Source organism: Rattus norvegicus, chromosome X (assembly GCF_036323735.1).
Source record: "Rattus norvegicus strain BN/NHsdMcwi chromosome X, GRCr8, whole genome shotgun sequence".
In the NCBI taxonomy this organism is placed as follows: Eukaryota; Metazoa; Chordata; class Mammalia; order Rodentia; family Muridae; genus Rattus; species Rattus norvegicus.
In genome coordinates this window covers 21,465,385-21,489,105 of record NC_086039.1, presented here as the reverse complement: position 1 = coordinate 21,489,105, position 23,721 = coordinate 21,465,385, and the positions used below count along the sequence as shown (strand labels likewise).

General features: G+C 39.0%; 1 protein-coding gene and 1 pseudogene across 4 annotated transcripts in view; one reads left to right on the top strand and one right to left on the bottom strand.

The window, feature by feature from the left end:
- Klf8 (KLF transcription factor 8) overlaps positions 1–23,721 on the top strand; it is a 179,640-nt gene that overhangs the window by 19,615 nt on the left and 136,304 nt on the right. The window lies entirely within an intron of this gene.
- Positions 1,028–13,545, bottom strand: Rpl35-ps8 (ribosomal protein L35, pseudogene 8; annotated as a pseudogene).

Below are 23,721 nucleotides of genomic sequence, written 5' to 3'. Positions count from 1 at the left end.
AGTGTGTGCTTGTCAGAGTACAACTTGTGGAAGTTGGTCCCTTCCTCCCATCAAGTATATAGATTCTGGAATTTGAATGCAGGTTGGCAGGGTTGGCAGCAAGTGCCTTTACCCACTGAGCCCTCTCTTCCTTATTTTCAGAGGTTCATCGTCATGTATTCTATAGAGATAGCTCAAGATTATCTGTCATAGATATGAATTCCCAACGTTCCTAGGAAGCAGAACAAAATTGCAGTAAGCATTGCCAAGTCAATTAAAGCACTATCTTTTGGCTTTATTTTGTGTGGATAAAAAGATTGTGGCAGGTTTATGGGGATACATACATGCGTAAAGCTCTGAAGGAAAGAAAGGAAAGTATAACTACAACATTTTTGTTGCTCGTAAAGAAAGAAGTTCCAAGTCGGGGTAGCTAATGAAGGTGGTATGTGGTGGGTGTTCTCTGAAACACCTTGAGAGTGGCTTAAAGTGATGAAAATTATCCCCCAACCTCCAGGTCTTCTGATATGATTGGTCTTGGGTAGAGTGTGTGAACTGTGGCTGTGATTTTGCCCTGCAGCTGAAGTTGATAGTCATGGCTGTCCAGTCTTGTTTCTATAAGGACCCCAGGTGCATTATTTTGTAATAGCCCATCCATCTGAGACAGTAAAACAATAGTCAATCTGCTCACTTCTGTCAAGGACATGCAATCTCTGAACCAGTGTGAAAAGCACTCTTAAATAACAAAATTGCTGCCACAACTCAAAGGAATTCATTTCTCTAGGAAATATTGACAGCGATTATGTTAATTTTCAATTGATGCTACAACAATTTGCTATAAACCCAGTGATTCAAAACAGCATGGTTTATTTTATCACAGTTCTCAAAGTTAGAAGAAGGCTTCTAGCTTCTAAAAGCTTCATGTTCTTCCGCTGAAAGGCTGCCTTACTCCTCTTCCTTCTCTGACTCCTGCCTTCCAATTTAGAAGTACCCTTTGATTACCTTGGGCCCAGTGGAATAATATTACATACTAGGCTAATCTCAAATTTCCTTAACACATCTCTAAAGTTCCTTTGGCTATGTACACGAACATAATATCTTTACAAAGAAGTTGTAGGACAGGGCCTATAATGAATGTGTTAATGGTAACTCAGTTTACGCTTAGGAGTCAGGTGCGATTATTAGCCACAGAAGAGACTTGTTCAACATCACATAACAAGTGAGTGCTGAAGTTAGATTTCAAGCCCAGATGCATTTGAGTTTAGTGTCCTAACCACAGTGTGTGATTACTTTCCCTAGTATCCCTGACTTTAAGAGCTTAGCTGTTCATTCAGATGATATCATGGTCATTTGAGTACATTCCAAGTGTCAGATACCTTGATGCATCAGTAAACAAGCCAAGGCTTCTTATGTCAGTGGGTTCCTATTCTTGAGGAGGCTCCATGAATGTAAGGACAAAACAAAGTTAGTGAAAAGTGCTGCAAGGCAAACAGAAGCAACTGAGAGTGTACACAATCACAGGAGGGGTGGGTGTGCCATGGAGCTATTTATTACAAAGGGTCAGAGAATGCTGTACATGATTCGCTGAAAGATTAGTCTTAAGTGCCATATTCCTGAAGGCTGAACTCCTGCTGTTTTTCATGTTTAGTGAGTCCCAAAGGGGATAGGAACTTCACAAGAAAGCCAACAGAGTCAACTAATCTGGACTCTTGGGGCTCTCAGAGTGTGATCCATCAACCAAAGAACATGCACGGGCTGGACCAAGGCCTCCCTGCTCATATGTAGGAGATGTGCAGCTTGGTCTTCATGTGGGTCCTGAACAACTGGAGTGGGGGCTGTCCCAAAAGCTGTTGCCTGTCTGTGGGCTATGTTCTTCTAGCTGGGCATCTTAAGAATCACAATCTTGAAAGATTAAAATCCTGAATGTTGAAATGCTGAAAACAGGAACCCCCAAAGTGACAATTCACATGCAAAATAAAAAAAGCTACATGATGGCATAAAGCTGTATTCTGGGGGATTAGCCATGTAATGCAGTAATAAAGAAAAATATTGTTTGTGTCCATTGGCATTCACTGTAGCTGACAAATCTCTGGGAACTTGTATTCGGCCTGAAGAAACATGGAAGTAAGTGACTGGCTTGATGATAGTCCAGTGAGGTAGATTAAGATGAAGCACAATACTGCTGCTATTGAGTCACTAATACTGGGTTTTTAAATGTGTGTTCTGTGTAGAAGTACTTGTGTGATGGGTTTTTGTAAATTCATAACCGTACAGTCATGACACCAAAGATGGGACAAATAGAGAACTCATAGAAGAATCTTAAATCATACAATGAATATTCAGCAATAAACAAGATGAATCTTAAAACATTATATTTAAGAAGCAATGGGTAAATTACATATTACTTGCCTATGTATATAGGATGTCCAGAAATATTAAAATTTGGGAGATAAAACATATTTAATTAGAGCTGTGGGTGGAACAGGGATTCAATTGCGGATTCAGTGAATTGGCAATGAATACAGAAAAAAAAAACTGAGCAATAGGTTACTTTTTCTTTTCTTGAACTTGGGGTTGTACTGAAGGATTATCTCTTCCTCAGCCTGTGTCAGTTTTCACATTGGAATTTGTACTTGCTCTGGAACTCTGCTTAGCTTTTCTCTGGATTCAGTTTGCTGTCTCAATTCTTCCATAATTTCCCAAGCACCATGTTTTCCTAGCCCCCCTCTCTCCTCCTTAATTAATGCAAACATATTTTACTCATTTATTTACCACCTGTTAAATATTTATTACAATTCTTGGTTAGCTATTGCAAATACTGCTCTGAAACTGAGTGTATAAGCTTTTACATGCGATTCTGTCTTTGATTCTTGTATATACATTGAAAACTGACATGACTAGATGATGCCGTAGTACTATTTTTATTATTTATGTTTGAATGTTTTCATACAATGTTTTGATTTGATTTTTCTACTTCTCCAACTCCTCCCAGATCCTCCCCTTTCCTACTCACCCACTTTGTGTTCTTTCTCCCTATTAAAAAAAAAAACAAAACCAAATCAAAGCAAAAAAACAAAAAACAAAAAAAAGGCACATGTAAAACACATGGAGCCTGTTATGTTGGCCTTCTGCTTCTGAGTGTGAGCTCTGTCATGGGGTGTGGATGCTGATACCCAGTGTCACTCAATTGGAAAATACTGACGTTTTTCCTTTCCCAACAGCTATCAATTGCAAATGGCTTCTTAGCGGTGATACTTTGTGCCATCCTTTTCTCTGTGATTTTGTCTGACTTGAACTAGTACATGCTGTTACAGTCTCTGAATTCATGTGTGCATCAGCCCTTGGTGTGTGGAAAATGCTGATTCCTGGGAGTCTTCTATCACCTCTGGCTCTTAACATTTTTCTGCTTCTTTTTCTCATAGATCCCTAATCCTTGAATGGGGAGGGTTGTTTGGGCCAGATGGACTCAGTAAAGTGTTCAATTAGACCTTCAATGAAGAACTAATAATTTTAGGCCCATATGCCTCATTCTGCAAAATAGAAGCTGGAAAGACATTTTTTCACTCTTTTTATGAAGTCATTATTACCCCGATACCAAAACTGCTCAAAGATTCATGAGCAACCAAAAAAAATGAAGATTAAAATTCCTTATGAATATTGTAGATGCAAAAATTCTCAAAAAGTAGTTCCACACCAAATTTAAGAACACATCTAAAAGATTATCCACCATGATCAAGTTGGCTTCACCCCAGAAATGCAGGGATGGTTTAGTGTATATAAATCAATACACTTAATCTACCACATAAACAGAGTCACTGGATCCCGTAGACCTGTAATTACAGGTAGTTGTGAGCTTCCTAACATATGTGTGCTAGGACGCAGACTCAGTCCCTCTGCAACAGTTGTAAGTGCTCTTAACCACTGAGCCATCTCTCCAGTACCTCAACATTTAGTTTTTATTGATAGGTTATGGTTGTGTTCATTTCTTGTCTTCTAGCTGAGATAAATGGCTCACTACAGGAGCACCTTAAAGAAGGATTTATTTGGGTTCACAGTTCTACAATACAGTTCCTATCATGATGGGCAAGCCTTAATGGTAGAAGGTGAGGCAACACAGATGAGTGCTATGCTGTTTACTTTCTGTTTAGTTCAGTGCAGAACCCCAGACAATGGAATGGTCTTACCTATATTCAGTATGAGTCTTCATACCTCAACTAATTGAATCTAGAAAACCTCTCACAGGGACAAAAATTTCTTTCCGTGTTGACTCAAAAATCAAATCTAGTTGGGAGAAGTTAAGGGGTGAATATGATCCAAAGTGTCATATGAAAGAATTAATTAAGATAAGTGTTAAATTAGTGTTTTTTGTTCACTTGGTCTTGAGAATTTTGGGTACTTTGTAACTCTTTATCAGACATAAGGGCTCTTCATTCAATTATTTCCTTTCCTATGGGTAACTGTTCTAGCTTGATGTACTCTCAGTTTTTCTGTTTTTGCTTTTCCTTGTATTTTCTAAGTCTTATCTAAGAAATCCTTAGAACCAAGTTACGGAATTTTCCTTGTAAGTTTTCTTCTAGTAGCTCTACAGTTTCCATCTTTAGATATAAATTATTCATTTCACTTTTTTCATATGACATGTAAAGCAGACCAGGTTTATTCTTCTCTATTAAGATATGTGGTTTTCGGGCTGGAGAGATGGCTCAGTGGTTAAGAACACTGACTGCTCTTCCAAAGGTCCTGAGTTCAAATCCCAGAAACCACATGGTGGCTCACAACCATCTGTAATGAGATTCGATGCCCTCTTCTGGTGTGTCTGAAGGCAGTTACAGTGTACTTATGTATAATAAATAAAAAAAATCTTAAAAAAAAGATATGTAGTTTTCTCAACATGATTTGTTCATGAAATTATCATTTATTTATACTGTATTTATTGTGACTGTCAAAAATAAAATTGCCCTTAAACTTTTGAGTTTATTATGGTTTTAAAAATATTTTTATTAATGAATGTATTGACATTTAGAGCAGCAGCATATTTTTTGTTCAATAACTTTTTATTGAATACTTTATGTATTTATACTTCAAATGTTATTCCCTTTCCTGGTTGCCCTCTCTCCCATCCTTTCTCCCCCTGCTTCTAAGTGTTCCTGCATGGTTCATAAATGTAGGTGTGCGCGCTTGCACGCGTGTGCGTGTGTGCACGCACACACACACAAACACACACTGATCAAAATAAAACATGAACATTCTAAAATTTAAAATGCATATTATATTTTTCATGCTGTTTGACTTGTTCCCTTATAAGAAGCTAAGTGGCAGAAATTGAGGTGGGTGCTTGGAAGAGTCAGCCATTGTTGCAGCATCAAAGAAGATGCTTTATGCTTGTGAATAACAGTATGTTGTGGGAAGAAAATCTTCAGGCTGTTCTGATCTCTGGCATCAGAAAGGAAGGTTGGGTTAGGGGTATTTTTATGCAGCATTGGGTTTTGTTGGTGTTATTATTTTGGTCCTGTTAGTCCAAGTTCAATATTTTCCATATCCTGTTTAAGTATGTTTCCCCTTTATACATGCATGGAGATATTCTTCAACTAATTGAAATAGTCTTATGCACTAGAGAAAACACACATAATCTGACTAAAAGTTGCTCTGAATTTGTCTAGAAATATTTTGTAAAATTAAAATATCGCCTATTTATATAATAAAAAGAATTTATGCATTGAATAGGGTATAGGATGGATAAGAGTCCTATCATCTGTATAATTTATGATTAAGTGCAATAAGAAAAAATTTGGTTTCAGGTTTCATTGGCTGAAAACCATTTGTGTATTGTTCATTTTTCTGATGGATATTCAAGACATTGTTAGTTTATAAGCAATGCCATACATTAACATAAAACCTGGATAAACATTTTTCAAAAGGTATTCTGAATAATATCCCCCCCACACACATTCCCCCACTACACATCTGTATATGTGTGTCAGGTGCTGAAATGAGTGCTGAGAGACTTCAGTGATCAAATCACACTTGGTCTTTGCATTAATGGATCTTATAGTCTAGTGGAGGAGGTAAGATAGCTAATAAGGAAGATAAATATACAACCTCAGAGCAGTCACCTTAGTGTAAACTGTGAAATGTGTTACAAAGGAAAATAACAGGGTGTAGTGAAGTGGGCTGACTAAAGGGAAGTCATGTCAAAAAGTGCTGAGGCCTTTGATGAAGTAGCATTTGAGTGAGAATTGAATGATAAAAGCAAACCTGCAAGGTGAGACTTGAGAGGAAGATGCTGTTACAGGAAGATTCAGAGCAAGACACTGAGGAAAGAATGAGTTACATATTGGAGGATTTCAGTAGAGACACACTGTGGTAGGAAAGGGACCAAGACGATGAGAAAGACAGGAATATTGGGCTATAGAATTTGTAATGAAATCTTTACTTTTTAATATAGATATTTCAGATTATAAGTATTTCTTTTGTTTTATTCTCATCTCACTGTTTCAAAGTTTTTCTTCACACATAATTTGGAATATGCCTATGACCTTTTATTATTATGGTAAGACGAATGTAATCTGTGTTTGAATGTGTCTGAAAAGGAGACTTTAATATACATTTAAATATAGTTTAAATAAAACTGTATACTTGCACACTCACATTTAAACTTCATAAATTATTCTTTTGAGCTTTATTTTTTTTTTAGCTTTTAGTTGACACAGGAAAAAGTCAGGAATAGAATATACTGCAGAAATTACAGAATTTTTAGTACTTCATAACTAAAACTACCTTTTAGGCAGCATGTCCCCGTTTTTCTAAAGCCTGCAGCTCTTTGCATCTCCGCTATCCACACAAAAATATAGCTCTCACCTCACTTAGAATAAGATATAGTTTTTCCAGGTCGTCCACTGAGCAGCACACTGACAGTTTACTGAAGTTTTTGTAATGGCAACAAAGAAATTCACAAATGAAGACTTTTTTTTAATTAAAGATAAGGTGGGAACATCCAGTAGGTAGGTTACTTCAAAGTGAGCGTCTACTCTAGGCCCAGATTCTATCTGGTCCCCTTAGTAACCTTGGGGTTGATGAAAGCTAAGTGTCTGTTTTTACATTTCAAAAAGGATTTGAATGATAGTCACAAGGCAATTGGGTCAAACACGGAAGTAGGCAATAAATGGCTATTAAGGGCTAAAGATAGCTCAAGATAATTTGGCTCCAGACCTGAAGCATTAACCTCTCCAGAGTCTCAGAAGTTCTCCTAATCAACTTAGTCTTTTATGTTTTCACATAGGACTGACTTCCCCGCCATGGGAAATTCAGTTCATACTACTTTTGTGTGTTTAACTTTATAGATTCTACATGTGAGAGCATGTAATATTTGTACCTGATCCTTTTCACTCAGTACAATGTCTGCTAGGGTCATTTCTTTCTTTTTTCTTTAAAGTAGATACTATTCCATGTTGTTTGTATCTGTGTTTGTGCACTTGCCATATCTTTATATGTTCCTTGATACTTGGATTGATTCTGTATGAATCAAATGAATAATATAACAGGCAGAGGGGGTAGATAATTCCTTTAGGAACTAGCTCAATTGCTGAGGATGTCTAAGCAGGAATGGGATGGATGACTGATATGGTAGTTCCATTTTTAATTTTTTGAGGCAGCTTCAAACTGTTTCTTATAAAGACTATACCAGCCTGAAATGTATGCTAGTAGTGAATACTGGTTACTCCCTTACCCCAGTTATTACAAAAATAAGCCTTCCATCTTTTAGCTACTAGCTATTCTAAACAGAGTGAGGTTCTGTGTATGTTGGTGCATGCTTAGAGAAAGGCAGCAACAACTTCAAAGCTATCAAATTGATCCTCATAGAAAGGCCAGCCAGGTCTACTGAGGAAGACCTCAATCTCAAAAGACCTAAATGAATTAAAATAAATAGCATGAGGTTATGTCTCAATTTTAGTTTTGAGTTGTATTTGCCTTGTGATGAGTGGTGTTGAATATATTTTTCTTGTACCCGTAAGCCTTTTGTATGTCTTCTTTTGAAAACTGTTTTTTCAAGTCATTTGTCCATTTTAAATTTGGTTATATTGTCTTCTTGTCTGTTTGCATTTCTTACATACTTTGAGTAGTAACTCCTTAGCACAATTCTGACTTATAATTTCTTCCATTTTGTAGGTATTTATTTACAGCAATGATTGTTTCCTTGTTTTTGCCGAAGCATTTTTGTTGCATTGAATCTTTTCTGTTTGCTTGTGTTCCATGTGCTTTTATGGCCATAGCCAAAGCACAGTTGCCCTTAGTGATGCCCAAAAGAGTTCTTTTCTTTTTTTTTTTTTTTTTTTGGTTCTTTTTTTTTTTTTTCGGAGCTGGGGACCGAACCCAGGGCCTTGTGCTTCCTAGGTAAGCGCTCTACCACTGAGCTAAATCCCCAGCCAAGAGTTCTTTTCTTTGTGTTCTTTCCAGTGCTTTACATTGCACATTATATGCTGAAGTCTTTACTAGACAGTGACTAGATATTACATTTGAGGGTATAGTTTTATTCTTGTTCATGTGGATATCTAGTTTTTCCAATGCAATTTATTAAAGAAGATGTTCTTTTCCTATTGTGTACTTGACAACTTTATTGATGATCAATTGACCATAAAAGTGTAGATTAATTTCTTGGCTCTTTTTTCATTCATTTATTTCATTGGTCTATGTGTTTATGTATCAGTGTCATTCTTCTTATTGCTGTTATCATTATTGCTTTGAAATAGAATTTAACTTCACTAGTGTAATGCACTCAGGTCTGTGTTTTTATTCAGGATTTTTTTGCTTTAGTACTAAGGCAATGGCTGTGGGAATGGAGAAAGAAGTGTGAGCACGAGAGCCCATTTGACATTTATGTAACAGCTTCTGATAATTAATTAGACATGAGAAATTATCGAAAGAGAAGAGCTAAAATGACTTACTCAGTTTTGACCATGTATAGGTTGCCACTCACTGAAGTAGGAACACAAGGTAAAGGTGCAAGGTACATAATATTTCCATGGAAATGTCACCAGTCTAGGAAAAGTAGATACTTCTAAGAGAGGATAATTCAGTGCTTGGGGGAAATCCATAGTAGAAAGGACTCAAGTGTGCAAATTATTGTATCATCAAAGTACATAGCTGCAGGTTAAGAAGGAAACAAGGGACATTTTAGAATGCTTGATTTGCCTGGAAAACAGAGATGTGTAGAAGGACTACACTTCTGAGTAAGTGTACAAAGGAGGTTCATGGGGGAGTTCATATGAGTGAGTTAATAGACTCTGAATCATTTCCAGGCATAAGGAGAGACTAGATGAACTGAGTGCCTATTCCTAGTTAGGTGCCGTATGTGTTAGCTAATTAATTCTTGGGACAGATATTAACTTCTCAGCGTTTTAGGTAATTTATCCCTCCAGCAAGAATGATATAATCACATATAGGGAATATAGAAAGGGGACATTTGAAACAGGATGGGGGCAATGATAAGCTCAAATTGAGTTGAATTTGGGGGATCATGTTGACATATGCAACGAGATCAATTGTCATTGTCACTGTTCCTTACTTGTCAGTAAAATATTTTGACTATGGCTCCTGTCACTCACTGTTGAGTCAATTACAATGAATAATTGGCTGCTATTGTGGTAAAGGACAAATGATTACAGGATCCTGCATTTTGGTTCAGATTTAATGACAACTGGACTGAGAGTCTTGGTTGACTCAATTATCCACAACTTGTCTTGGTCCTCATTTTTTGGCTCCTCCAAGAAAATGGTGTTTTTGCTCTCTCTGTCAGCTATCAGATAGCTATAGTGATGAGTAGTCATGTTTGGGTCTTCAGCTTTGCTCCATGATCAGCATGTCTGCTTTTGTGCTAGTACACTCCTGTTTTTGTCACTGTAACTCTTCAATTTATTTTAAGATCCGGAAGAGTAATCCTATTGTCATTGTGATTCTTATCATTCTTTTTCTTGGGATCTCCTTGGGTATTCGGGGCCTTTTCTGGTTCCATATGAATTTTACATTTTTTCCCCTCTTTCTGTAAAAGATCGTTGTGGCTACTTTGATTGTCATTGCATTGAATTTGTACATTGCTTTTGACAGAATGGTCATTTTCACAATACTAATTCTACCAATTTATGACCATGGTGTGTGTGTGTGTGTGTGTGTGTGTGTGTGTGTGTGTGTGTGTGTTTGTAGGTCTTCCATTTTTTTTTTCTTTTTTTTTTTCGGAGCTGGGGACCGAACCCAGGGCCTTGCGCTTCCTAGGTAAGCGCTCTACCACTGAGCTAAATCCCCAGCCCACAGGTCTTCCATTTTTTAATGTCTTCCTTCAGAAATTGGAAGTTTTCATCATAAAGGTCTTGGTTAGGTTTATCCCTAGATATTTTATCTTTTTTGATGCTGTTGTGAATGTGTGGATGATTTCTTTCTCATGGTCCTTCTTGCTGGATAAAACGTCTACTGATTTGTGAAAATTGAATTTTGATCCAGCACTTTGCTGAAATTGTTGATTGTTCCTAGAAATTCTCTGGTGGAACTTTTAGGATCTCTTATGTACGGTATCCTATCATCTGCAAATAGGGGTAGCTTACCTTTGCCCTTGCCTATTTCTTATGCCTTTAATTTCCTTTTCTTGCCTTATTGCTCCACTCCAGCGCTTTGAGTATTATATTGAAAAATGAGTGGACAGTCTTCTCTCATTCCTGATTTCAATGAGATTGCTGTAAAATTTTCTCCATTTAGGATGATATTGGCTGTAGATTTGTCATGTCTAGCCTCTATTGAGGTATGTTCCCTCCAGTCCTATTTCTTTCTAGGAGTTTTACTATGAAAGCATGTTGAATTTTGTTGAAGGATTTTTCTACATCTATTGAGAGATGATCATGTGATTTTTGTGTGTAAGTCTATATGATTTATTACATTTATTGGCTTACGTGTTTTGAACAGTCCCGTGTGTCTGGAAAAAGCCAATTTGATTGTGGTGGATAACCTTTATATTAAGGCATATATTCAATTTGCTAGTATATTATTGAGGATTTTTACATCTATGTTCATTAGGCCTATTGGCCTATAGGAGATTTTTTTTCATCTTTGTTTTTGTTTTGTTTTGGTTTTGCTCATAGAATGAGTTTGGGGGTGCTCCTTTTGTTACTTTTGTTTTGGGATGTTTTAGGAAGTATTGGTTGTAGGTCTGTTTTGCAAGTGGTTCTTTTATGATTGCTTCTTTGCATCTGCTCCTGACTTGTAAGATTTCTGTTAATAATGCTGTTATTGATCTAATGTTGTTTTTCTTAAATATAACTTAGGGTTTTTCTATTGTACTTTCTGGAAATTTCTCTTTGTCTTGTAATTTTGACTTGGTAAATCTAATATGTCAGGAGTGAAGGTGTTTCCTGTTAGACCATGCTTATTTGATATCCTGGGGGCCTCCTGTTCTTATATGTTCACATCTTCCTCAAGGTTAGTGAAGTTGTCTGCTGTTATTTCTTTGTGCAATTTTCCTCCATCTTTTACTTTATCCTCTCCTCAGAATGTGGACATTTGTTGCTTTCATAGCATCCTACATCTTAAGGCTGTCTTATTTCTTCCTTTTGTTTTTTTTAAACATATTGAATTTGTTCTTTGACAAAGTACATTATGGTGACTGCCACCACCCATACTGCCCCCGCCCCCCCAGCCTTCCTACTAGTCTTTTTCCCACATTCTTTTTGTTCGTTTGATTGGTATTTCAATATATCGAGCAGCTTTAGATGCAAATATTACTTCCTCTACCTGATAGAGTCTATTGTTGTGGCTTTAAACTCGATCTCAGGCTGCCTTCCAACTGTTGATCCTTTTTATATCATCCTCCTAAATTCTGGGATTACAAATATAAGCCACGACCACTGGGTTGCTTTAAGTTCCCAGTTGCTTTAAGTTGGTATTAACTCCTATGTACTGCAAAAAAACAGCTTCTCTGGTGAGGGCTGAGTAATGTACTGATCTATGGGTCTCCATTAAGAGTCATTTATTTGCTTTGGCGCCTTTAAATTCCTTACCAGGTATCATCTCTCATTGGGTTCTGTTTATATTTCTTGTGCTTCTGTGTTGAAATTTGCATATCTGGTGAATCAATTATTCCTACCTCTTTTGTGGAGTAGGCTTTGTAGTAAATTGCTTTTTTCTAAAGATAAATTTTGAGGTGTCAGTTTGGTATGTGTGTTACTAGACATATTTCGTTCGACTCAGAACAAAAAGGTCTGTTTGGGCGTGCACATTATGTAAAATAACTTTTATTCTCCTGAAGTAATTGTCCTTTCTGAGGTTTACTGCCTCAATCTGTTAACCTAGGCCTAGTCGTGGAAGCTTCTAGCCTCTGTACAATTTTATCTATGCCTAGAATGTTTTTAATCTCTTAGACTTAACTGCTAAATTACCTCACCCTTTCTAGTTGTTTCTGAACCCTGCCTGGCTGTTTCAACTCAGCTGTTCTGGTTCAAACTCCTCTCCAAGCTGACTGATTCAGTATGGCTGTGCTCTCTCAGACTCTCCTGAATTGTTCTGCTTGGCCTCATACTAATTTTGGCAACAAGTTCTCATCTTCCAGCTCATTCTGGTTCATTCTGTCTTCATCGTGTCTAACTTGTTCTCTCTGCAACATGTCTGTAAAACTCCCAGTAAAACTTCTTTTTTCTGCGCTGCCCCTTAAGTAGCTTTCCTTCCACTCTCTTCTAGGGAGAGTTAGGCATATCCTATTCTGTCAAATCATTCTCTGATTCGTCACTTTGTCTGCCACTGAATTAGACATCGCTTTCAAACATGCCTCCTTGAACAAACTAACTTTCCCTTCGTACACTCAGGAATCCTATAAAAGCACTAAAGGTGAAGGCATGATGTGCATAGGACTCGATGAAGACCCCTGCAGGCCCTGTATATTCTGCCTCAGTCTCTGGGTTCGTATGAACTTTGCTCATGTTGATTCTGATGGCCTTGTTCTCCTAGAGTCCTCCATCCCCTCTGGCTCTCACACTCTTTCTATCTCCTCTTCTGTGGGCTTCCCTGAGCTCTGAGGGGAGAGATTTGATTGAGATATCCCATTTACCCCTATGTCTTCCAAAGTCTCTCTCTTTCTATATAATCTGGCTGTCAGTCTCTCAATTTGTTCTTTTTTTTTTTTTTTTTTGCCGTCAGTCTCACACTTTATTGTCATTGTCATCCTCTCAGTCCTTGACTGTGTACTTGTACGCAGTGGGTACAGCCGCTCCTTCCACTGCTGCTTCTTGGTCTTCAGCTTCTCTTCATGCTTGGTGAGCCGGCGGCGCATGGCTCCTGTCTTCTTGGGTCGCAGGTCCAGGGGCTTGTACTTCTTTCCCTTGAAGAATTTCCTGAGGTTTTCCTTTTGAGTCTGACTATTGACAGTGAGGACACGGGCAATGGATTTCCGTACGACTCGTATCTTGGAGAGCTTGGACGCGGCGCCGCCTGTCACTTTGGCCACGCGAAGCTGGGACAGTTCCACCTTCAGATCATCCAGTTGTTTCAACAGCTCCTCCTCCTTCTTGCCGCGCAGGTCCGAGCCTTAATCTTGGCCATTGCTGTGATGTTCATGGCTGAGGCTGCCCGATTCGAGCTCAATTTGTTCTTACATGCTGTAAGAGGAAGCTTCTCTAATGATGGCTGAAGTAGGCTGATCTATTATTATTTGGTTTTACCCTAGGTCTCCGGGCTATTCTCTGGCTCTTGGTCACCCAAGTAGCATGCAGTATTCTATCTTATGCACTGGGCCTTAAGTGAAATCAGATCTTGGTTGGTTACTCCCATAAGCCTGTGCCACCATTGCCCTAGCCTATCTTAGTCAGGACATCATTGTAGATCAAAGTGTTTGTGTCTGGCTTGGTGTTCCTGTGTCTCCTTTGGTAGTGTGCAGAGTGCCTTTCTGTAACAAAGATGTTTGAAATATAGGGGCGAAAGCTCTATGTAGGCACCAGCATCTCCATGTGAAGATGTTGTCTTTAGCAATGGGGCCTTGCTGTCTGTGAAAAGCAACCTACAATCTTGGCAACACTCTGGGTTGTTTGGGTTTCCCATCAGACTTCTTTGGCCAACAACTCAATTAAATGTAACCTAATCCTAGTCCTAGAAGCTTCCTTGAGTGAAAAGACATACTCTCTCCTCCATTCTTTGTTGATTTAATCTAGATCATATATGCATATATTTTAGGAAGTTTCTACTATTATAAGATTTCCATACCACCATTCAAATGTCCCTTAATTTTAGCTGTTGCCCCCCATATTTCCTCTGTCACTGCCTTCTTTCCACCACTTCCCCACTTGTTCCTGCCTTTCCAGCTCACACCTATGCTCTCATAACTATTCTATTTCCCTTCCTAAAAGATTGATCTTTACTCTAAACTTACTGCTCTGTGGTTCTACGATTGTAGCTTGGTTATCATTGACTCCACAGCTAATATCCACAAATAAGTAAATATGAACTACATTTGTTCTTTTGGGTCTGGGTTACTTCATTCATGATGTTTTTTTTTTTTTTTGTTCTATTAGTTTTGTCTGCAAACTTAGTGATGTCATTGTTAAAGAGCTCAGTAATATTCCATTGTATAAGTGTACTGCCTTTTCTTTTTCCCTTCTTCTGTTGAGAGGCATCTAGTTTGTTCCAGTTTCTGACACTTATGAATAGAGCAGCAATGAACTTGGTTCACAGTATCATTGTGTCAGGATGAAGCATCCTTATGCCCAAGAGTGGTATAGCTGGATCTTGAGGTAGGTCAACTGCCATCATCTTGAAGAAGTGCTGCACTGGTTTTCATAATGGTTGTACCAAGTTTGCACTCCCAACAGCCATGGATGTGTGTTCCTCTTACTGCACCTCTTTGTCAAAAATTGCTGTTGTCAACAATTGCCTTGTTTTGTTGACCTTAGCCCTTCTGATGGATATAAGATGAACTCTCAAAGTAGTCTTTGCATTTCCTGGTAACTTAGGATGTGGAATGTTTACTTAAGTGTTTGTCGGCCATTTGAGTTTCTTCTATTAATAGTTTTCTGTTTAAATCTGTGCCCCCATTTTCAATTAGGTTATTTGTTTTCTTAATATCTAGTTTCTTGAATTCTTTGTATAGTTTGGATATTAACCCTCTATTGGATGATGGGGTTGGTTAAAATCTCCCATTCTGTAGGCTGCTGCTTTGTCCAATAGTGTCCTTTCCCTTATAGAAGCTTTTCCATTTCATAAGATCCTGTTTAATTCTTAGTGCTTGCACTAAGGGCATTCTGTTCAAAAAATCTTCTGTACCAGTGAGTTCAAGGCTGTTCCCTGTTTTCTCTTCTATCAGATTCAGTGTACCTGGTTTTAGGTTGAGGTCCTTGATCCATTTGGAGTTGTTTTGAGCAAGGTGATATTTATGGGTTTGTTTGCATTCTTATGCATGCCTATAGTTTGAGCAGCATTGTCGAAGATTCTGTCTCTTTTCCAGTGTGTTTTCTGAACTTTTCTTTTTAATCAAAGACCTGGTATTCATAAGTGTGTGGATTTATATCTTGGTTTTCAGTTCAATTCCATTGATCACTGTACCTGTTTTTTTTTTTTTTTTTTTTTGGTTCTTTTTTTCGGAGCTGGGGACCGAACCCAGGGCCTTGCGCTTCCTAGGTAAGCGCTCTACCACTGAGCTAAATCCCCAGCCCCTGTACCTGTTTTTATGCCAATAAAATAGAGAATATTCTTACCATAGCTCTATAGTACAACTTGAAATCAGGAAAGGGTTGTAGGTTTATTTAAATTGCTTATGTGATCTGCAGTAAGCCTACTTGCTTCCCAGGGAGTGTCTTCTGGAGTTGAGGGCTGGGATAAAGCAGTGAGTGGCTGGAAGGCAATTTGGAGGGGAGGTCTGTATGAGTCACTGGAGATGTTTGTAGGGGCAAAAGCTGTTTGTGAGACTGGGATGTTAGATTCCGGCTGTTAATGTTTATGTAGCAGAGCTGTTTATGAGACTGGGATGTCAGATTTGAAGGAGCAAAGGGAGAGGTGATGATTTATAGTCAGCCTACCTGTTTCCCTGGCTGGAGAGGCTTGTGTGTTTAGAGTTGTGTGTTCTAGAATAGGGGGCTGGAATAAAGAAATGAGTTGGGGAGGGAGGTTAGTAGGGGAAGTTACGTGGGGTGTAATGGAGATGGGAGGCTCCAGCAGGTCTGCTGGAGAGCTGAGGTTGAGACTGGGGGGTTGGATCTGAAGGAGCAGATGGACAGATAAAGATCTGAAATCAGCCTACCTGCTTCTCTGGCAGGAGTGGCCTGCGCTTTCCCAGGGAGTGCCTGCTGCAGTTGGGGTCTGCAACAAAGCAAGAGTTGGGGGTGGGGAGTAAAGAGTGAGATAGATGTGAGATCCCCTGGAGTTGGGGGCAGGGAGGGCGGGAAAGGAGGCTGAGCCAGTGGTGTGCTGCAGCACTGAGTATAAGACTAGAGAAGAGGATTTGGAGGATCAGAAGGAAAGGTGGAGATCTGCCATTAGCCTGTTTCCCTGAGCAGAAGCCTGTGCGCTTCCAGGGAGTCTTCTTTCTTCTGATAATTTTAATAAATTAGTATCTTTAAGATAATTTCATAGTTTTATATAAGAGAACTTGTGCATTTATACTTCCCATTGCCCTCTTAATTCTTAATTGTCTTTCTGTTTTTGACTCCATTTCTTTTTTTATGGATTTTTTATTTATATTTCAAATGTTATTCCCTTTCCTGGTTTCCAGTCCATAAGCCCCCTATCCCATCCCCCTCCTCTTGTTCTATGGGGGTGTTCCCCTCCCCAGCCATCCCCCCTTCCCAACCCCCTGATATTCCCCTGGTGGGGGTCCAGCTTGGCAGTACCAAGGGCTTCTCCCATTGGTGCCCAACAATGCCATCCTCTGCTACATATGCAGTTGGAGCACAGGGTCAGTCCATGTATAGTCTTTGGATAGTGGTTTAGTCCCTGGGAGCACTGGTTGGTTGGCATTGTTGTTCTTATGGGGTTGCAAGCTCCTTCAGCTCTTTCAGTCCTTTCTCTAATTCCTTCAACAGGGATCCCATTCTCAATTCAGTGGTTTGCTGCTAGTATTCTCCTCTGTATTTGTCACGCTCTGGCTTAGCCTCTCAGGAGACAGCTATATCAGGCTCCTGTCAGCATGCACTTCTTGGCTTCATCAATATTATCTAGTTTTAGTGGCTGTATATAAATGGGCTGTATACCCAGGTAGGGCAGGCTCTGCATGGCCATTCCTTCAGTCTCTGCTCCAAACATTGTCTCGATATCCCCTCCTATGATATTTCTGTTCCCCCTTGGAGAAGGACTGACACATCCACACTTTGGTCATCCTTCTTCTTGAGCTTCCTGTGGTCTGTGGATTGTATCTTGGATTGTATTCGAGCTTTTGGACTAATATCCACTTTTCAGTGGGTGCATACCATATGTGTGGTTTTTTTTTTTTTTTGTGATTGGGTTACCTCACTTGGTGATAATTCCTTTTTTCTTTAACATTTATTTATTTATTATATATAAGTACACTGTGAGCTGTCTTCAGACACACCAGAAGAGGGCATCAGATCCCATTACAGATGGTTGTGAGCCACCATGTGGTTGCCGGGATTTGAACTCAGGACCTTTGGAATAGCAGTCAGTACTCTTAACCACTGAGTCATCTCTCAAGCCTAGGATGATATTTTCTAGTTCCATCCATTTGCCTATGAATTTCATGAAGTCATTGTTTTTGATAGCTGAGTAATATTCCATTGTGTAGATGTACCATATTTTCTGTATCCATTCCTCTGTTAAAGGGGATCTGGGTTCTTTCCAGCTTCTGGCAATTACAAATAAGGCTGCTTTAAACATAGTGGGGCATATGTCCTTGTTGTATGTTAGAGTATCATTTGGGTATATGCCCAGGAGAAGTATAGCTAGGTCCTCAGATAGTGCAATGTCCCAATTTTCTGAGGAACCTCCAGACTGATTTCCAGAATGGTTGTACCAGTCTGCAATCCCACCAACAATGGAGGAGTGTTCCTCTTTCTCCACATCCTCGCCAGCATCTGCTGTCACCTGAGTTTTTGATCTTAGCCATTCTCACTGGTGTGAGGTGAAATCTCAGGGTTGTTTTGATTTGCATTTCCCTTATGACTAAAGATGTTGAACATTTCTTTAGGTGTTTCTCAGTCATTCAATATTCCTCAGCTGTGAATTCTTTGTTTAGCTCTATACCACATTTTTTTTGGTTCTTTTTTTTTTTTTTCAGAGCTGGGGACCGAACCCAGGGCCTTGCGCTTCCTAGGCAAGCGCTCTACCACTGAGCTAGATCCCCAACCCCTATACCACATTTTTTAATAAGGTTATTAGGCTCTCTGGAGTCTAACTTCTTAATGTCTTTGTATGTTTTTGAAATTAGCCCTCTATCAGATGTAGGATTGGTAAAGATCTTTTCCCAATCTGTTGGTTGCCGTTTTGTCCTAATGACAGTGTCCTTTGTCTTACTTTGCAGTTTTATGAGGTCCCATTTGTCGATTCTTGATCTTAGAGCATAAGCCATTGGTGTTTTGTTCAGGAAATTTTCTGCAGTGCCCATGTGTTTGAAACTTTCCCCACTTTTTCTTCTACTAGTTTGAGTGTATCTGGTTTGATGTGGAGGTCATTGATTCACTTGGACTTAAGCTTCATACAGGATGATAAGCATGGATCGATCTGCATTCTTCAACATGCTGACCTCCCCTTGAACCAGCACCATTTGTTGGAAATGCTATCTTTTTTCCCATTGGATGGTTTTAGCTCCTTTGTTAAAGATCAAGTGACCATAGGTGTGTGGGTTCATTTCTGAGTCTTCAATACTATTCCATTGATCTACCTGCCTATCTCTGTACCAATACCATGCAGTTTTTATAACTATTGCTCTATAATACAGCTTGAGGTCAGGGATGGTGGTTCCTTCGGAAATTCTTTTATTGTTGAGAATAGTTTTAGCTGTCCTGTGTTTTTTGTTATTCCAAATGAACTTGCAAATTGCTCTTTCTAACTCTATGAAAAACTGAGTTGGAATTTTGTTGGGGATTGCATTGAATCTGTAGATTGCTTTTGGGAAAATGGCCATTTTTACTATATTAATCCTGCCAATCCATAAGCATGGGAGATCTTTCCGTCTTCTGAGATCTTTTCGATTTCTCTCTTCGGAGACTTGAAATTCTTGTCATACAGATCTTTCACTTGCTTGGTTAGAATCACATCAAAGTATTTTATGTTATTGTGAAGGGCGTCTTTTCCCTAGTTTCTTTCTCAGCCTGTTTATCCTTTGAGTAGAGAAAGGTTACTGATTTGTTTGATTTAATTTATACCCAGCCACTTTACTGAAGTTGTTTTTCAGGCTTAGTAGTTCTTTGGTGGAACTTTTGGGGCCACTTAAGTATAAAATCATATTGTCTGCAAATAGTGATATTTTGACTTCTTCCTTTCCAATCTGTATCCCTGTGACCTCCTTTTGTTGTCTGATTGCTCTGGCTAGAACTTCAAGAACTATATTGAATAAGGAGGGAGAGAGTGGGTAGCCTTGTCTAGTCCCTGATTTTAGTGGGATTGCTTCAAGTTTCTCTTAATTTAGTTTAATGTTGGCTACTGGTTTGCTATATATGGCTTTTACTATGTTTAGATATGGGCCTTGAATTCCTGATCTTTCTAGGACTATTATTGTGAAGGGGTGTTGAATTTTGTCAAATGCTTTCTTAGTATCTTATGAGACGATTATGTATTTTTTTCCTCTGAATTTGTTCATATAGTGGATTGCATTGATGAATTTCCATATATTGAACCATCTTTGCATCCATGGGATGAAGCCTACTTGATCATGGTGGATGATTGTTTTGATGTGTTATTGGATTTTGTTTGCAAGAATTTTATTGAGTATTTTTGGGTCGGTATTCATAAGGGAAATTGGTCTGAAGATCTCTTTCTTTGTTGCGTCTTTGTGTGGTTTAGGTATAAGCATAACTGTGGCTTCATAGAAGGAATTCGGTAGTGCTCAATCTGTTTCAATTTTGTGTTATAATTTGGACAGTGATGGTATGAGGTCTTCTATGAAGGTCTGATAGAATTCTGCACTAAACACATCTAGTCCTGGACTTTTTTGGTTGGGAGACCTTTAATAACTGCTTCTATTTCTTTAGGAGTTATGGGGTTGTTTAGATGGTTTATCTGTTCCTGATTTCACTTTGGTACCTGGTATTTGTCTAGAAAATTGTCCGTTTCATCCAGATTGTCCAGTTTTGTTGACTATAGGCTTTTGTAGTAGGGTATGATGATTTTTTTAAAAATTTCCTCGGATTCTGTTGTTTGTGTCCCTTTTCATTTCTGATTTTGTTAATTTGGATACATTCTCTGTGTCCTCATGTTTGTCTGGCTAAGGTTTTATCTATCTTGTTCATTTTCTCAAAGAACTAACTCCTTCTTTTGTTGATTCTTTGTATAGTCCTTTTTGTTTCTACTTGGTTGATTTCAACCTTGAGTTTGATTATTTCCTGCCTTCTACTCCTCTTGGCTGTATTTGCTTCTTTTTGTTCCAGAGCTTTTAGGTTTTCTGACAAGCTGCTAATGTATGCTGTCTCCAGTTTCTTTTTGGAGGTACTCAGACCTATGAGTTTTCCTCTTAGCACAGCTTTCATAGTGTTCCATCAGTTTGGGTATGTTGTGCCTTCATTTTCATTAAATTCTAAGAAGTCTTTAATTTCTTTATTTCTTCCTTGACCAGGTTATCATTGAGTAGAGCATTGTTCAATTTCCACGTATATGTGGTCATTCTTCCCTTATTGTTATTGAAGACCAGTCTTATTCTGTGGTGACCTGATAGCACGCATGGGATTATTTCTATCTTTCTGTACCTGTTGAGGCCCGTTTTTTGACCAATTATATGGTCAATTTTGGAGAAAGTACCATGAGGAGCTGAGAAGAAGGTATATCCTTTTGCTTTAGGATAGAATGTTCTATAAATATCTGTGAAGTCCATTTGGCTCATGACTTCTCTTAGTCTGTCTATGTCTCTGTTTAATTTCTGTTTCCATGATCTGTCCATTGATTAGAGTGGGGTGTTGAAATCTCCCACTATTATTGTGTGAGGTGCAATGTGTGTTTTGAGCTTTAGTAAGGTTTCTTTTATGTATGTAGGTGCCCTTGTATTTGGGGCATAGATATTTAGGATTGAGAGTTCATCTTGGTGGATTTTTCCTTTGATGAATATGAAGTGTCCTTCCTTATCTTTTTTGATGACTTTTAGTTGAAAATTGATTTTATTTGATATTAGAATGGCCAATCCAGCTTGCTTCTTCTGACCATTTGCTTGGAAAGTTGTTTTCCAGCCGTTCGCTCTGAGGTAGTGTCTGTCTTTGTCTCTGAGGTGTGTTTCCTGTAGGCAGCAGAATGCAGGGTCCTCATTGAGTATCCAGTTTGTTAATCTATGTCTTGTTAATCTATCAACTCCCAATGGGGAGTTGAGACCATTGGTATTGAGAGATATAAAGGTATAGTAATTATTGCTTCCTGTTATATTCATATTTGGATGTGAGGTTATGTTTGTGTGCTTTTCTTCTCTTTGTTTTGTTGCCAAGATGATGAGTTTCTTGATTTTTCTAGGGTGTAGCGTGCCTCCTCATGTTGGACTTTACCATTTATTATCCTTTGTAGCGATGGATTTCTGGAAAGATATTGTGTAAATTTGGTTTTGTCATGGAATATCTTGGTTTCTCCATCTATGTTAATTGAGAGTTTTGCAGGATACAGTAACCTAGGCTGGCATTTGTGTTCTCTTAGAGTCTGTATGACATCTGCCCAGGATCTTCTGGCTTTCCTAGTCTCTGGTAAGAAATCTGGTGTAATTCTTATGGTTTTCCTTTATATGTTACTTGACCTTTTTTCCCTTACTGCTTTTAATATTCTTTCTTTGTTTTGTGCGTTTGGTGTTTTGTGATGGGAGGAATTTCTTTTCTGGTCCAATCTATTTGGAGTTTTGTAGGCTTCTTGTATGTTTATGGGCATCTCTTTCTTTAGGTTAGAGAAGTTTTCTTCTATGATTTTTTTTTGGTTCTTTTTTTTGGAGCTGGGGACTGAACCCAGGGCCTTGCGCTTCCTAGGCAAGCGCTCTACCACTGAGCTAAATCCCCAACCCCTTCTTCTATGATTTTATTGAAGATATTTACTGGTCCTTTGAGTTGGGAGTCTTCACTCTCTTTAATACCTATTATCCTTAGGTTTGATCTTCTCAGTGTGTCCTGGATTTCTTGGATGTTTTGGGGTAGGAGCTTTTTGCATTTTACATTATCTTTGATAGTTGTGTCAATGGTATCTTCTCCCCCTGAAATTCTCTCTTCTACCTCTTGAATTCTGTTGGTGATTCTTGCATCTAGGACTCCTGATCTCTTCCCTAGGTTTTGTATCTCCAGAGTTGTCTCCCTTTGTGCTTTCTTTATTGTTACTTTTCCATATTTAAATCCTGGATGGTGTTATTCAATTCCGTGACCTGTTTCCTTCTGTTTTCCTGTAATTCTTTAAGTGATTTTTGTGTGTCCTCTTTAAGGACTTCTACTTGTTTATGTGTGTTGTCCTGTCTTTCTTTAAGGGATTTATTTATGTCATTCTTAATATCCTCCATCATCATCGTGAGATGTGATTTTTTTTTTATCTAAATCTTGCTCTTCTGATGTGTTGATATATCCAGTATTTGCTTTGATGGGAGAACTGGTCTCTGATGATGCCAAGCTGTCTTGGTTTCTTTTGCTTAGGTTCCTGTGCTTGCCTCTATCCATCAGGTTGTCTCTGGTATTAGCTTGTCTTGCTGTCTCTGACAGTTGCTTGACCCTCCTGTAGGCCTGTGTGTCAGCACTCCCGTAGGCCTCTTTTCTTTCAGCTAGATCTGGGAGTAGAGTTCTGCTCCTGGGTTTGTGTGAACTGAAGCCACCAACTGGATTGTTTGGCACAGAAGAGTTGGTCTTACTTCTGTTCTCATGTGTGTAGGTGTTCCTGGCGACTGGCTTTCAGCTTTTAGTGCAGGCAGAATCCCTAAGGGTCCTGCCCCTGACTGCTCCTAGGTCCCTGTGCCCAAAGAGCTCAAAGGGCACTAGGTACGCTTCTCTTTGGTCAGGAATGTGGGCAGAAGTGGTTGTCTCCCCTAGGTTCTCATGATTGTCCTCACTTTTGAGAGTTCAGCTCTCTCCCATACCTTGACTCCATTTCTTTTTTTTTTTTTCCTGATTCAGGTTTTTTTTTTTCCTTTTTTTTTTTTTATTAACTTGAGTATTTCTTATATACATTTCGAGTGTTATTCTCTTTCCCGGTTTCCGGGCAAACATCCCCCTCCCCCCTCCCCTTCCTTATGGGTGTTCCCCTCCCAACCCTCCCCCCATTGCCACCCTCCCCCCAACAGTCTAGTTCACTGGGGGTTCAGTCTTAGCAGGACCCAGGGCTTCCCCTTCCACTGGTGCTCTTACTAGGATATTCATTGCTACCTATGAGGTCAGAGTCCAGGGTCAGTCCATGTATAGTCTTTAGGTAGTGGCTTAGTCCCTGGAAGCTCTGGTTGCTTGGCATTGTTGTACATATGGGGTCTCGAGCCCCTTCAAGCTCTTCCAGTTCTTTCTCTGATTCCTTCAATGGGGGTCCTATTCTCAGTTCAGTGGTTTGCTGCTGGCATTCGCCTCTGTATTTGCTGTATTCTGGCTGTATCTCAGGAGTGATCTACATCTGGCTCCTGTCGGTCTGCACTTCTTT